This window comes from Aegilops tauschii, chromosome 3, assembly GCF_002575655.3.
Source record: "Aegilops tauschii subsp. strangulata cultivar AL8/78 chromosome 3, Aet v6.0, whole genome shotgun sequence".
Taxonomy (NCBI): Eukaryota; Viridiplantae; Streptophyta; class Magnoliopsida; order Poales; family Poaceae; genus Aegilops; species Aegilops tauschii.
The window spans coordinates 611,843,724-611,861,090 of record NC_053037.3 but is presented as its reverse complement, the minus strand read 5'-3'; positions in this window follow the sequence as shown (position 1 = coordinate 611,861,090).

The window sequence follows — 17,367 nt, the reverse complement described above, 5'->3', positions numbered from 1 at the left end:
CTTATGTCATTTTGGAGAAGAAGAAGAAGAAGAAGAAGCAGAAGAAGAAGAAGAAGAAGAAGACTATAAGCTTATTATGTAAACTTGGTCATTTTGTGCTAATATAAGTAATTTTGGAGCTAACCTATAGGAAACTAAGCATAGTAGAGATAACTTAGCATATTAGAGCTAACTTAGGTAAAATGGAGCCAACCTAGCTAATTATGCTATCTTTGAGTGAACTAAGCATATTAGAGCTAACTTAGAGCTAACTTATGTCATTTTGGAGAAGAAGAAGAAGAAGAAGAATACTATAAGCTTATTATGTAAACTTGGTCATTTTGTGCTAATATAAGTAATTTTGGAGCTAACCTATAGGAAACTAAGCATAGTAGAGATAACTTAGCATATTAGAGCTAACATAGGTAACTAAGCATATTAGAGCTAACATAGGTAACTAAGCATATTAGAGCTAACATAGGTAACTAAGCATATTAGAGCTAACTTAGAGCTAACTTATGTCATTTCGGAGGAAACAAAGCTAAGTATATATAGATCATTTTGGAGATCTGACATACCTGACATAGTTCAGTTCTCATTGTTCTTCTCCTTCTCCTTCCTCAGCCTGATGCGCCAAGAGCGGCGAGGCGGTGGAGGCACTGGGATGTAGTCTTCTATCACAATTGGTGTGGTCATGTCGCCCAGCTGTGGGATCGCCGGCGCCACCAGCGGCGCGAGGTCATTGTCAGGCACCACCACCATCGCGAGGCCATCTTCAGGCAGGACAGGCACGACCATCGCTAGGTCATCCTCAGCCACCACCATCTCTTGCCCATGGTCAGCCACCACCATCTCTTGCCCTTGGTCAGCCACCACCATCGCTAGGTCATCCTCAGCCTGATGCCCACTCTGATCCTCTTCTTCCCCACTCCAGTCCGGATCATCCTCCTTGCTGTCTTTGCTACAGCCAGAATCGCTGCTGCTTTTGCTACAGCCAGAATCGCTGTTGCTTTTGCTACAACCAGAATCGCTGCTGCTTTGGCTGTAGCCTGCTACCTCTTGAGCACTGCGTTGGTTTTCCCTTGAAGATGAAAGGGTGATGCAGTAAAGTAGCGTAAGTATTTCCCTCAGTTTTTGAGAACCAAGGTATCAATCCAGTAGGAGGCCACGCTCAAGTCGCTCGCACCTACACAAACAAATAGAAACCTCGCAACCAACGCAATAAATGGGTTGTCAATCCCTTCACGGTCACTTACGAAAGTGAGATCTGATAGATATGATAAGATGATATTTTTGGTATTTTTATAATAAAGACTAAAAGTAAAGAAAACAAAATAAACGGCGCCAGAAATAGCTTGTTGACGGGAGATTAATATGATGGAAAATAGACCCGGGGGCCATAGGTTTCACTAGTGGCTTCTCTCAAGAGCGTAAGTATTACGGTGGGTGAACAAATTACTGTTGAGCAATTGATAGAATTGAGCATAGTTATGAGAATATCTAGGTATGATCATGTATATGGGCATCACGTCCGTGACAAGTAGACCGACTCCAGCCTGCATCTACTACTATTACTCCACACATCGACCGCTATCCAGCATGCATCTAGAGTATTAAGTTCAAAAGAACAGAGTAATGCTTTAAGTAAGATGACATGATGTAGAGGGATAAACTCATGCAATATGATATAAACCCCATCTTATTATCCTCGATGGAAACAATACAATACGTGCCTTGCTGCCCTTGCTGTCACTGGGAAAGGACACCGCAAGATTGAACCCAAAGCTAAGCACTTCTCCCATTGCAAGAAAGATCAATCTAGTAGGCCAAACCAAACTGATAATTTGAAGAGACTTGCAAAGATAACCAATCATACATAAAATAATTCAGAGAAGATTCAAATATTGTTCATAGATAAACTTGATCATAAACCCACAATTCATCGGTCTCAACAAACACACCGCAAAAGAAGATTACATCGAATAGATCTCCACGAGAATCATGGAGAACTTTGTATTGAGATCCAAAGAGAGATAAGAAGCCATCTAGCTAATAACTATGGACCCGAAGGTCTGAGGTAAACTACTCACACATCATCGCAGAGGCTATGGTGTTGATGTAGAAGCCCTCCGTGATCAATGCCCCCTCCGGCAGGACGCCGGAAGAGGCCCCAAGATGGGATCTCACGGGTACAGAAGGTTGCGGCGGTGGAATTAGGTTTTTGTGGATGCCTCTGTTGGTTTGGGGGTACGTAGGTATATATAGGAGGAAGAAGTACGTCGGTGGAGCAACATGGGCCCCACGAGGGTGGAGGGCGCGCCCAGGGGGGTAGGCGCGCCCCCCTGCCTCGTGCCCTCCTGGTTGCTTTCTTGACGTAGGGTCAAAGTCCTCTGGATCACGTTTGTTCCGAAAATCACGTTGCCGAAGGTTTAATTCCGTTTGGACTCCGTTTGATATTCTTTTTTTGCGAAACTCTGAAATAGGCAAAAAAACAGCAATTTGGGCTGGGCCTCCGGTTAATAGGTTAGTCCCAAAAATAATATAAAAGTGTATGACAAAACCCATTAATCATCCAAAACAGAATATAATATAGCATGAAGCAATAAAAAATTATAGATATGTTGGAGACGTATCATAGCCAGTGTCGCTGCTGCTGCTCCCATTGCCTGTCCAAATGCAACAATGACCGTTAACAATCGATGCGAGACAAAGCCAAATGTAGAGGAATAAGAAGAGGCAGAACGTACTGGCATCATCGTCGTCAGCGTAGCGCATGCGACACATAGTCGCGTTGAACACCTTCACGATGAGCATGGTGGCGTCGTCGTCGTACCTGAAGAGAAGGAAGTACCCTTGCCGCAGGTCGTAGGCATGGTAGAACTTCTCCCAGCCACGACACAGGTACATGTGGCCCTCCTTGATCACCAACTCCACGTCCCACAGCCTGCGAAACCCGCTGCCGTCCTATCGCAGCTTCACATTATTTGGCGGATCTTCTCCCAGCATGTTCATAAAAGTGTCAGGCAGCCTCTGTAGTTTGGGACAATGAGTGATGTAGCAAACAACAGAGTTATCATAATGAGATGGGTGAAGGGGAGATCTCTCCTTTTATATACCTGCCTCGTGGATGATACTGAAGTCCCAAGTATGATACTGAAGAACTCGAAAGCATCCAACTCGTACTCCGGTGTGGCAGAGCGGAGTCTGCGGTGGCGGCTTCCCCCCATCTCTGATAAGTAGCAGAAGAGACCAATTAGTACCCTTACAACATTATAACATAAGAAATTTTGAGCAGAAGATAATCAACTACACCAAGTTATCATTTCTCATTCAAAAAACAATGCACTTGTGGACATATGATGGCTCTAGTTGAATTTATTAGTAGCACTAGTCGTCAAAAATGTTGACTTTAGTTGAATTTCATATAATAACTATTTTAACTTCTTTCGGTCAGCAAACTAGGCAACTAGCTAGCAGTATAAAAACATTCAACTAAAGAAAAGAAAGAAACTGCAAAACATGGCGGAACCCTAAATAAGAAAGTATAAAAACGTGTCTTTTTCTTCTTCTTCCCCTCTTCTTCCTTTTCTTCTTCTTCCTCTTCTTCCTTTTCTTCTTCTTCTTCTTCTTCTTCTTCTTCTTCTTCTTCTTCTTCTTCTTCTTCTTCTTCTTCTTCTTCTTCTTCTTCTTCTTCTTCTTCTTCTTCTTCTTCTTCCTCCTCCTCCTCCTCCTCTTCTTCTTCGTCTTCGTCCTCCTCTTCTTCTTCGTCTTCCTCTTCTTCTTCTTCTTCTTCTTCTTCTTCTTCCTCTTCTTCTTCTTCTTCTTCTTCTTCTTCTTCTTCTTCTTCTTCTTCTTCTTCTTCTTCTTCTTCTTCTTCTTCTTCTTCTTCTTCTTCTCTTCTTCTTCTTCTTCTTCTTCTTCTTCTTCTTCTTCTTCTTCTTCTTCTTCTTCTTCTTCTTCTTCTTCTTCTTCTTCTTCTTCTTCTTCTTCTTCTTCTTCTTCTTCTTCTCCTTCTTCTTCCTCTTCTTCTTCGTCTTCCTCTTCTTCTTCGTCTTCGTCTTCTTCTTCTTCTTCTTCTTCTTCTTCTTCTTCTTCTTCTTCTTCTTCTTCTTCTTCTTCTTCTTCTTCTTCTTCTTCTTCTTCTTCTTCTTCTTCTTCTTCTTCTTCTTCTTCTTCTTCTTCTTCTTCCTCTTCTTCTTCTTCTTCTTCTTCTTCTTCTTCCTCTTCTTCTTCCTCTTCTTCTTCTTCTTCTTCTTCTTCTTCTTCTTCTTCTTCTTCTTCTTCTTCTTCTTCTTCTTCTTCTTCTTCTTCTTCTTCTTCTTCTTCTTCTTCTTCTTCTTCTTCTTTTTTCTTCTCCTCCTCCCCTTCTTCTTTTTCTTCTTCTTGTTCTTATTTTTTCTTCTTTTCCTTTTTTATTTTTCCTTTTTCCCTTCTTCTTTTCTAATATGTAAACTATCTAAAACTATTTATTATCTAAAACTATATCTAATATCTAAAACAGAAAAGAAAACAAAGAAAAGGGGGGTGTGGAAGTGGAAGAGGGGGCTCACAGTGGGGAGGTGGAAGAGGTTGGCCGGCGACAGGGAGGGGCGGCGGCGACGGGCGGGTGGGGGGCGGCGACGGGCGGTGACGGGGGCGGCAGGACGGCGGGGAGGGGCGGCGACGGGCGGGAGGGGGACGGCGACGGGCGGCGACGGGGAGGGGCGGCGACGGGCGGGAGGGGGCGGCATCGGGGCGGCAGGACGACGAGGAGGGGCGGCGATGGGCACAGTGGACGGGGCGGCGGTGGCGGGCTGGTGGGTGAGAGAGAGAGAGAGAGCGCGCAGGCGTTCACGGCGGGGAAAGGTTAGCGATTTAACGCCGTGCCTGGGTGGGCCCCCTACCCTCTTTGCCGTCAGCCTAGCGGACGGCAAAGAATTGTTTGTTGTCAGCCAGCAGACGGCAAAGAAATGGCAGATGGCAAAGAGCTGACCTAGCCACAGCCTTGTGTCTGTGGGCCCACAAGGTTCTTTGCCGTGGGCCAGCTGACGGCAAAGAACTCTTTGCCGTCCGCGAGCTGACGGCAAAGTATTGGCTGATGGCAAAATAACCTGTGCCATCAGCTATTTCTTTGCCGTCTGCTTTGGAGAAACTGACGGCAAAGAAGCTCTTTGCCATCAGCTAGCTGACGGCAAAGAAGTGGCAGATGGCAAAGAAGTGGATTCCAGTAGTGTCACCTCGTTGAAGGCGAGGATCTGGCCGTTGCTCTTCTTCACGCATTCTCGAGAGGCTTCCGAATTTGAATCATGTCCTCGCCAGAACTTGGACTTGGCGCGGATCTCGCTCGTGGCCCAGAGCTTCATGCGGTAGATCCTAGGATGCTCCTCGGTTGGCGTCGGCAGGCCCCTCCCGACCACCTGGTACTGGTGGAACTGCACAAGCGCGAGCGCCAAATGGGCAGTTCAGACCACACGACGAGAACTAATCCCCGTGATAACCGTGCGTACGAGTAAGAGGGGCACACCCTGACCGCGACCATCCTGGCCGGAGTTGCTGAGGTCGCCGTGCGTCGGTCTGGGGCGATGGGATTGCTGTTGTGCGATGCTGCGACAGGCTTCTGTTCACGGGAGCCGCAACAGCCCAGGGCCCCGCCGGTGAGCTCCGACGAGGGGAGGGAGGAGGGATGATGTCTAATACGCAACCTTCTTCTTGTAGACGTTGTTGGGCCTCCAAGTGCAGAGGTTTGTAGGAGAGTAGCAAGTTTCCCTCAAGTGGATGACCTAAGGTTTATCAATCCGTGGGAGGTGTAGGATGAAGATGGTCTCTCTCAGGCAACCCTGCAACCAAATAACAAAGAGTCTCTTGTGTCCCCAACACACCCAATACAATGGAAAATTGTATAGGTGCACTAGTTCGGCAAAGAGATGGTGATACAAGTGCAATATGGATGATAGATATAGTTTTTGTAATCTGAAAATATAAAAACAGCAAGGTAACTAATGATAAAAGTGAGCGTAAATGGTATTGCAATGCTAGGAAACAAGGCCTAGGGTTCATACTTTCACTAGTGCAAGTTCTCTCAACAATAATAACATAATTGGATCATATAACTATCCCTCAACATGCAACAAAGAGTCACTCCAAAGTCACTAATAGCGGAGAACAAACGAAGAGATTATTGTAGGGTACGAAACCACCTCAAAGTTATTCTTTCTGATCGATCTATTCAAGAGTCCGTAGTAAAATAACACGAAGCTATTCTTTCCGTTCGATCTATCATAGAGTTCATACTAGAATAACACCTTAAGACACAAATCAACCAAAACCCTAATGTCACCTAGATACTCCAATGTCACCTCAAGTATCCGTGGGTATGTTTATACGATATGCATCACACAATCTCAGATTCATCTATTCAACCAACACAAAGAACTTCAAAGAGTGCCCCAAAGTTTCTACCGGAGAGTCAAGACGAAAACGTGTGCCTACTGAAGGAAATATGCCCTAGAGGCAATAATAAAGTTATTATTTATTTCCTTATATCATGATAAATGTTTATTATTCATGCTAGAATTGTATTAACCGGAAACATGATACATGTGTGAATACATAGACAAACAGAGTGTCACTAGTATGCCTCTACTTGACTAGCTCGTTGATCAAAAATGGTTATGTTTCCTAGCCATAGACATGAGTTGTCATTTTATTAACGGGATCACATCATCAGGAGAATGATGTGATTGACTTGACCCATTCCGTTAGCTTAGCACTCGATCGTTTAGTATGTTGCTATTGCTTTCTTTATGACTTAAACATGTTCCTATGACTATGAGATTATGCAACTCCCGTTTACCGGAGGAACACTTTGTGTGCTACCAAACGTCACAACGTAACTGGGTGATTATAAAGGTGCTCTACAGGTGTCTCCGAAGGTACTTGTTGGGTTGGCGTATTTCGAGATTAGGATTTGTCACTCCGATTGTCGGAGAGGTATCTCTGAGCCCTCTCGGTAATGCACATCACTTAAGCCTTGCGAGCATTGCAACTAATGAGTTTGTTGCGAGATGATGTATTACGGAACGAGTAAAGAGACTTGCCGGTAACGAGATTGAACTAGGTATTAAGATACCGACGATCGAATCTCGGGCAAGTAACATACCGATGACAAAGGGAACAATGTATGTTGTTATGCGGTTTGACCGATAAAGATCTTCGTAGAATATGTGGGAGCCAATATGGGCATCCAGGTCCCGCTATTGGTTATTGACCGGAGACGTGTCTCGGTCATGTCTACATAGTTCTCGAACCCGTAGGGTCCGCACGCTTAACGTTACGATGACCGTTTTATTATGAGTTTATGAGTTTTGATGTACCGAAGGAGTTCGGAGTCCCGGATGAGATCGGGGACATGACGAGGAGTCTCGAAATGGTCGAGACATAAATATCGATATATTGGACGACTATATTCGGACATCGGAAAGGTTCCGAGTGATTCGGGTATTTTTCGGAGTACCGGGGAGTTACGGAATTCGTATTGGGCCTTAATGGGCCATACGGGAAAGGAGAGAAAGGCCCCAAAGGGTGGCCGCACCCCTCCCCATGGACTAGTCCGAATTGGACTAGGGAGGGGGGGGGGGCGCCCCCTTCCTTCCTTCTCCTTCTCCCTTCCCTTCTCCTACTCCAACAAGGAAAGGAGGAGTCCTACTCCCGGTGGGAGTAGGACTCCCCCCCTTGGCGCGCCCTCCTCCTAGGCCGGCCGCCTCCCCCCTTGCTCCTTTATATACGGGGGCAGGGGGGCACCCCATAGACACAACAATTGATCTATTGATTTTTAGCCGTGTGCAGTGCCCCCCTCCACCATATTACACCTCGATAATATCGTAGCGGTGCTTAGGCGAAGCCCTGCGTCGGTAGAACATCATCATCGTCACCACGCTGTCGTGCTGAAGAAACTCCCCCTCAACACTCGGCTGGATCAGAGTTCGAGGGACGTCATCGAGCTGAACGTGTGCTAAACTCGGAGGTGCCGTACGTTCGGTACTTGATTGGTCGGATCGTGAAGACGTACGACTACATCAACCGCGTTGTATTAACGCTTCCGCTATCGGTCTACGAGGGTATGTGGACAACACTCTTCCCTCTCGTTGCTATGCATCACCATGATCTTGCGTGTTCGTAGGAATTTTTTTGAAATTACTACGTTCCCCAGCAGTGGCATCCGAGCCTGGTTTTATGCGTTGATGTTATGCACGAGTAGAACACAAGTGAGTTGTGGGCGATATAAGTCATACTGCTTACCAGCATGTCATACTTTGGTTCGGCGGTATTGTGAGATGAAGCGGCCCGGACCAACATTACGCGTACGCTTACGCGAGACCAGTTTCACCGTTGCGAGCACTCGTTGCTTAAAGGTGACTGGCGGGTGTCTGTCTCTCTCACTTTAGTTGAATCGAGTGTGGCTACGCCCGGTCCTTGCGAAGGTTAAAACAACACCAACTTGACAAACTATTGTTGTGGTTTTGATGCCTAGGTAAGAACGGTTCTTGCTAAGCCCGTAGCAGCCACGTAAAACTTGCAACAACAAAGTAGAGGACGTCTAACTTGTTTTTGCAGGGCATGTTGTGATGTGATATGGTCAAAGCATGATGCTAAATTTATTGTATGAGATGATCATGTTTTGTAACCGAGTTATTGGCAACTGGCAGGAGCCATATGGTTGTCGCTTTATTGTATGCAATGCAATTGCCCTGTAATGCTTTACTTTATCACTAAGCGGTAGCGATAGTCGTAGAAGCATAAGATTGGCGAGACGACAACGATGCTACGATGGAGATCAAGGTGTCTCGCCGGTGACGATGGTGATCATGACGATGCTTCGGAGATGGAGATCACAAGCACAAGATGATGATGGCCATATCATATCACTTATATTGATTGCATGTGATGTTTATCTTTTATGCATCTTATCTTGCTTTGATTGACGGTAGCATTATAAGATGATGCCTCACTAAATTATCAAAGTATAAGTGTTCTCCCTGAGTATGCACCGTTGCGAAAATTCTTCGTGCTGAGACACCACGTGATGATCGGGTGTGATAGGCTCTACATTCAAATACAACGGGTGCAAAACAGTTGCACACGCGGAATACTCAGGTTAAACTTGACGAGCCTAGCATATAACAGATATGGCCTCGGAACACGGAGACCGAAAGGTCGAGCGTGAATCATATAGTAGATATGATCAACATAGTGATGTTCACCGTTGAAACTACTCCATCTCACGTGAAGATCGGACATGGTTTAGTTGATATGGATCACGTGATCACTTAGAGGATTAGAGGGATGTCTATCTAAGTGGGAGTTCTTAAGTAATATGATTAATTGAACTTAAATTTATCATGAACTTAGTCCTGATAGTATTTTGCAAATTATGTTGTAGATCAATAGCTCGCGTTGTTGCTTCCCTGTGTTTATTTTTGATATGTTCCTAGAGAAAAATTATGTTGAAAGATGTTAGTAGCAAATATGCGGATTGGATCCGTGATCTGAGGATTATCCTCATTGCTGCACAGAAGAATTATGTCCTTGATGCACCGCTAGGTGACAGACCTATTGCAGGAGCAAATGCAGACGTTATGAACGTTTAGACAAAAGCTCGGTATGATGACTACTTGATAGTTTAGTGCACCATGCTTTACGGCTTAGAATCGGGACTTCAAAAATGTTTTGAATGCCACAGAGCATATAAGATGTTCTAAGAGTTGAAATTGGTATTTCATACTCATGCCCGTGTCGAGAGGTATGAGACCTCTGACAGTACTTTGCCTACAAAGATGGAGGAGAATTGCTCAGCTAGTGAGCATGTGCTCAGAATGTCTGAGTACTACAATCACTTGAATCAAGTGGGAGTTAATCTTCCAGATAAGATAGTGATTGACAGAGTTCTCTAGTCACTATCACCAAGTTACTAGAACTTCGTGATGAACTATAATATGCAAGGGATAACGGAAATGATTCCCAAGCTCTTTGCGATGCTGAAATCGACGAAGGTAGAAATCAAGAAAAACATCAAGTGTTGATGGTTGACAAGACCACTAGTTTCAAGAAAAGGGCAAAGGGAAGAAGGGGAACTTCAAGAAGAACGGCAAGCGAGTTGCTGCTCAAGTGAAGAAGCCCAAGTCTGGACCAAAGCCTGAGACTGAGTGCTTCTACTGCAAAGGAACTTGTCACTGGAAGCGGAACTGCCCCAAGTAATTGGCGGATAAGAAGAATGGCAAAGTGAACAAAGGTATATTTGATATACAGATTATTGATGTGTATTTTACTAGTGTTCGTAGCAACCCCTCGGTATTTGATACTGGTTCAGTTGCTAAAGAGTAGTAACTCGAAACGGGAGTTGCATAATGAACAGAAACTAGTTAAGGATGAAGTGACGATGTGTATTGGAAGTGGTTCCAAGATTGATATGATCATCATCGCACACTCCCTATACTTTCGGGATTAGTGTTGAACCTAAATAAGTGTTTTTTGGTGTTTGTGTTGAGCATGAATATGATTTGATCATGTTTATTGCAATATGGTTATTCATTTAAGTTAGAGAATAATTGTTGTTCTGTTTACATGAATAAAACCTTATATGGTTACACACCCAATGAAAATGGTTCGTTGGATCTCGATCATAGTGATACACATATTCATAATATTGAAGCCAAAAGATGCAAAGTTAATAATGATAGTGCAACTTATTTGTGGCGCTGCCATTTAGGTCATATTGGTGTAAAGCTCATGAAGAAACTCCATGCTGATGGGCTTTTGGAATCACTTGATTATGAATCACTTGATGCTTGCGAACCATGCCTTATGGGCAAGATTACTAAGACTCCGTTCTCCGGAAAAATGGAGCGAGCAACTGACTTATTTGGAAATAATACATACTGATGTATGCGATCCGATGAGTGTTGAGGCTCGCGGCGGGCATCGTTATTTTCTGACCTTCACGGATGATTTGAGCAGATATGGGTATATCTACTTAATGAAACAGAAGTCTGAAACATTTGAAAAGTTCATATAATTTCAGAGTGAAGTGGAAAATCATCGTAACAAGAAAATAAAGTTTCTACGATCTGATCGTGGAGAAGAGTATTTGAGTTACGAGTTTGGCCTTCAGTTAAAACAATGTGAAATAGTTTCACTACTCACGCCACCTGGAACACCACAGTGTAATGGTGTGTCCGAACATCGTAACCGTACTTTATTAGATATGGTGCGATATATGATGTCTCTTACCGATCTACCACTATTGTTTTGGGGTTATGCATTAGAGACAGCTGCATTCACGTTAAATAGAGTACCATCTAAATCCGTTGAGACAACATCTTATGAACTGTGGTTTGGCAAGAAACCAAAGTTGTCGTTTCTTCATGTTTGGGGTTGCGATGCTTATGTGAAAAAGTTTCATCCTGATAAGCTCAAACCCAAATCGGAGAAATTTGTCTTCATAGGATACCCAAAGGAGACAGTTGGGTACACCTTCTATCACAGATCCGAAGGCAAGACATTCGTTGCTAAGAATGGATCCTTTCTAGAGAAGGAGTTTCTCTCGAAAGAAGTGAGTGGGAGGAAAGTAGAACTTGATGAGGTAATTGTACCTGCTCCCTTATTAGAAAGTAGTTCATCGCAGAAACCAGTTTCCGTGACGCCTATACCAATTAGTGAGGAAGTTAATGATGATGATCATGGAACTTCAGATCAAGTTATTACTGAACCTCGTAGGTCAACCAGAGTAAGATCCGCACCAGAGTGGTACGGTAATCCTGTTCTGGAGGTTATGTTACTAGACCATGACGAACCTACGAACTATGAAGAAGCGATGGTGAGCCCAGATTCCACAAAATGGCTTGAGGCCATGAAATCTGAGATGAAATCCATGTATGAGAACAAAGTATGGACTTTGATTGACTTGCCCAATGATCGGCGAGCCATTGAGATTAAATGGATCTTCAAGAGGAAGACGGACGCTGATAGTAGTGTTACTATCTACAAATCTAGAATTGTCGCAAAAGGTTTTCGACAAGTTTAAGGTGTTGACTACGATGAGAGTTTCTCACTCGTATCTATGCTTAAGTCTGTCTGAATCATGTTAGCAATTGCCGCATTTTATGAAATCTGGCAAATGGATAAACAAAACTGCATTCCTTAATGGATTTATTAAAGAAGAGTTGTATATGATGCAACCAGAAGGTTTTTTCAATCCTAAAGGTGCTAACAAAATATGCAAGCTCTAGCGATCCATCTATGGACTGGTGCAAGCATCTCGGAGTTGGAATATACGCTTTGATAAGTTGATCAAAGGATATAGTTTTATACAGACTTGCGGTGAAGCCTGTATTTACAAGAAAGTGAGTGGGAGCACTACAACATTTCCGATAAGTATATGTGAATGACATATTGTTGATCGGAAATAATGTAGAATTATTCTGCAAAGCATAAAGGAGTGTTTGAAAGGACTTTTTCAAAGAAAGACCTCGGTGAAGCTGCTTACATATTGAGCATCAAGATCTATAGAGATAGATCAAGACGCTTGATAAGTTTTTTCAATGAGTACATACCTTAACAAGATTTTGATGTGGTTCAAAATGGAACAGTCAAAGAAAGAGTTTCTTGCCTGTGTTACAAGGTGTGAAATTGAGTAAGACTCAAAGCCCGACCACGGCAGAAGATAGAAAAAGAATGAAAATCATTCCCTATGCCTCGGCCATAGGTTCTATAAAGTATGCCATGCTGTGTACCAGATCTATTGTATACCCTACACTGATTTTAGCAAGGGAGTACAATAGTGATCTAGGAGTAGATCACTGGACAGCGGTCAAAATTATCCTTAGTGTAATAAGGATATGTTTGTCGATTATGCAAGTGACAAAAGGTTCGTCGTAAAGGGTTACATCGATGCAAGTTTTGACACTAATCTAGATGACTCTAAGTCTCGGTCTAGATACATATTGAAAGTGGGAGCAATTAGCTAGAGTAGCTCCGTGCAGAGCATTGTAGACATAGAAATTTCCAAAATACTTACGGATCTGAATGTGACAAACCCGTTGACTAAAATTATCTCACAAGCAAAACATGATCACACCTTAGTACTCTTTGGGTGCTAATCACATAGCGATGTGAACTAGATTACTGACTCTAGTAAACCCTATGGGTGTTGGTCAGATGACGATGTGAACTATGGGTGTTAATCACATGGTGATGTGAACTATTGATGTTAAATCACATGGCGATGTGAACTAGATTATTGACTCTAGTGCAAGTGGGAGACTGAAGGAAATATGCCCTAGAGGCAATAATAAAGTTATTATTTATTTCCTTATATCATGATAAATGTTTATTATTCATGCTAGAATTGTATTAACCAGAAACATGATACATGTGTGAATACATAGACAAACAGAGTGTCACTAGTATGCCTCTACTTGACTAGCTCGTTGATAAAAAATGGTTATGTTTCCTAGCCATAGACATGAGTTATCATTTGATTAACGGGATCACATCATTAGGAGAATGATGTGATTGACTTGAGCCATTCCGTTAGCTTAGCACTCGATCGTTTAGTATGTTGCTATTGCTTTCTTCATGACTTATACATGTTCCTGTGACTATGAGATTATGCAACTCCCGTTTACCGGAGGAACACTTTGTGTGCTACCAAACATCACAACGTAACTGGGTGATTATAAAGGTGCTCTACAGGTGTCTCCGAAGGTACTTGTTGGGTTGGCGTATTTCGAGATTAGGATTTGTCACTCCGATTGTCGGAGAGGTATCTCTGGGCCCTCTCGGTAATGCACATCACTTAAGCCTTGCAAGCATTGCAACTAATGAGTTTGTTGCGAGATGATGTATTACGGAACGAGTAAAGGGACTTGCCGGTAACGAGATTGAACTAGGTATTAAGATACCGACGATCGAATCTCGGGCAAGTAACATACCGATGACAAAGGGAACAACGTATGTTGTTATGCGGTTTGACCGATAAAGATCTTCGTAGAATATGTGGGAGCCAATATGGGCATCCAGGTCCCGCTATTGGTTATTGACCGGAGACGTGTCTCGGTCATGTCTACATAGTTCTCGAACCCGTAGGGTCCGCACGCTTAACGTTGCGATGACAATTTTATTACGAGTTTATGAGTTTTGATGTACCGAAGGAGTTCGGAGTCCCGGATGAGATCGGGGACATGACGAGGAGTCTCGAAATGGTCGAGACGTAAAGATCGATATATTGGACGACTATATTCGGACATCGGAAAGGTTCCGAGTGATTCGGGTATTTTTCGGAGTACCGGAGAGTTACGGAATTCGTATTGGGCCTTAATGGGCCATACGGGAAAGGAGAGAAAGGCCCCAAAGGGTGGCCGCACCCCTCCCCATGGACTAGTCCGAATTGGACTAGGGAGGGGGGGCACCCCCTTCCTTCCTTCTCCTTCTCCCTTCCCTTCTCCTGCTCCAACAAGGAAAGGAGGAGTCCTACTCCCGGTGGGAGTAGGACTCCCCCCTTGGCGCGCCCTCCTCCTAGGCCGGCCGCCTCCCCCCTTGCTCCTTTATATACGGGGGCAGGGGGGCACCCCATAGACACAACAATTGATCTATTGATCTTTTAGCCGTGTGCGGTGCCCCCCTCCATCATATTACACCTCGATAATATCGTAGCGGTGCTTAGGCGAAGCCCTGCGTCGGTAGAACATCATCATCGTCACCACGCCGTCGTGCTGACGAAACTCTCCCTCAACACTCGGCTGGATCGGAGTTCGAGGGACGTCATCGAGCTGAACGTGTGCTGAACTCGGAGGTGCCGTATGTTCGGTACTTGATCGGTCGGATCGTGAAGACGTACGACTACATCAACCGCGTTGTATTAACGCTTCCGTTATCGGTCTACGAGGGTACGTGGACAACACTCTCCCCTCTCGTTGCTATGCATCACCATGATCTTGCGCGTTCGTAGGAATTTTTTTGAAATTACTACGTTCCCCAACACCAACCCCTATGCATAAGTTCACAAGGTCACTGAACGCACAAGTTGATCACCAAAACATACATCAAGTAGATCATGTGAATATCCCATTGTCACCATAGATAAGCACATGCAAGACATACATCAAGTGTTCTCAAATCCTTAAAGACTCAATCCGATAAGATAACTTCAAAGGGACTCAATCCATTACAAGAGAGTAGAGGGTGAAAAACATCATAAGATCCAACTATAATAGCAAAGCTCGTGATACATCAAGATCGTATCACCTCAAGAACACGAGAGAGAGAGAGAGAGAGAGATCAAACACATAGCTACTGGTACATACCCTCAGCCTCGAGGGTGAACTACTCCCTCCTCGTCATGGAGAGCGCCGGGATGATGAAGATGGCCACCGGTGAGGGATCCCCCCTCCGGTAGGGTGCGGGAACAGGGTCCTGATTGGTTTTTGGTGGCTACAGAGGCTTGTAGCGGCGGAACTCCCGATCTATTCTGCTCCCCGATGGTTTTAGGGTATATGGATATATATAGGCGAAAGAAGTCGGTCAGGGAAGCCACGAGGGGCCCACGAGGGTGGAGGGCGCGCCCAGGAGGGGTGGGCGCGCCCCCTGCCTCGTGCCTTCCTCGTTGCTTCCCTTACGTACACTCCAAGTCTTCTGGATTGCTTCCGTTCCAAAAATAACTCTCCCGAAGGTTTCATTCCGTTTGGACTCCGTTTGATATTCCTTTTCTGCGAAACACTGAAACAAGGGAAAAAACAGAAACTGGCACTGGGCTCTGGGTTAATAGGTTAGTCCCAAAAATAACATGAATACTTCATAAATTATAGATACGTTGGAGACGTATCAAGGGAGGCGACCCCCATCACCATGGCTGGCAAATCCCTCCCTCCGGATCAAGGCTGTGTCCGCCAGATCGGTGTGGCCAAGGCCGCCAATCCTCCTTGCCTGCTCGAACTGGGCCTCGAGGAGAGGAGGTGGTGGCCGTCGACAGTGGGGATGGGGGGCGACGGCGGCGGCGGCGTCCATCTCCGCCTGGATCGCGCGCGTGGGGGTGCAGGGAGGGGATGGGAATTGGCTCGCGAGATTTGGTCGCGAGGGGGCACTCGGACAGGAGGGGTGGTGGAAGGGAGGATGGCCGGCGCTAGGGGCGATGAGGAGGTCGGCGGCGGCGGGGATGGGGGGAGGCCGGCGGCGGGGTTGGGATGGCAGAGAGAGGGAGGTCTGGGTCGGGGAGAGGGAGATCTGGGAGGAGGTGGCGGCGGCGAGGAGCTCAGGGAGGAGGAGTGCGGGTGCGGGTTAGGGTTTGGGCTGCGGATGGATGGCTGGATGGAGAGGTGGAGAGTTGGACGAATGGATGGGCGCCATGTCATCGATCCGGGTGACAACTAAACCCACCAATGAGAATAGAGCACATATAATTGTGTTTTTCCTTTTGTTTTTCTTCTACTTTTACACATGAAAAAAAATCAAAAAATGGTCTCAAATTATGCACAAGTTTGTATCTTGAATGAAAAACAATGTTGCCTAAGGAATTTTTCATTTTCGTTGCACGAAAAATTCATTTTCCATTTTTCGAGTGCCTAAACTAAGTTTTTTTGTGAAGGGCCTACCAAATATTTGTTGCAAAATTGGACCAAATCAATTTTCTAAAATATTAGGCCATATTTAATGCACAATTGATCATATGGTTGGGTTTCAAAAGCTTTTATCCACCTCTCATGAAAAAGACAAATTTTTTACCGATTCAGGAGGAAGCGGGTCAAATTTGAACCGCAGCTGCCTCATAGTTTGCTCTTTATTTTTTCCAAAAATCATTTCTAGGTACATAAGTATCTATTTAATCAGAGAAACACCAAAAGTATGCCAAGATTCAACCACTAGCTAAGAACGGTCATGCCCGTCGTTTTGACCGCATTTTGAAACTGGCATAAAAAATTCACAGAAAAAATCAAAAAATTGGAAAACCTTTGCATTGTGTCATTATATGTGACCAAGTTACCAGGAAAAATAATAAACTTGTAATACGGCAATTCTTTTAAAAAAGTGTTCTAAAAAATGTGCTATCATGTGTGAAGATTCATGGCTTTCAAACCAAATGATCAATCTTATGGCCACATTCATGGCATAGTTTGTTCAAATGATCTCAGATTGTGCACAAGGGGGCATCTTGAAATGGCAAACAATGTTGCCTAAGGGAGTTTTCATTTTCTTTGGACGAAAAATCAATTTTCCATTTTCCGAGTGCCCGAAATGAGTTTTTTGTGTGAATGACCTACCATATATTTGTTGCAAAATTGGACCAAATCAATTTTATAAAATACTAGGCCATATTTAATGCGCAATTGACCAAATGGTTGGGTGTCAAAAGTTTTGATC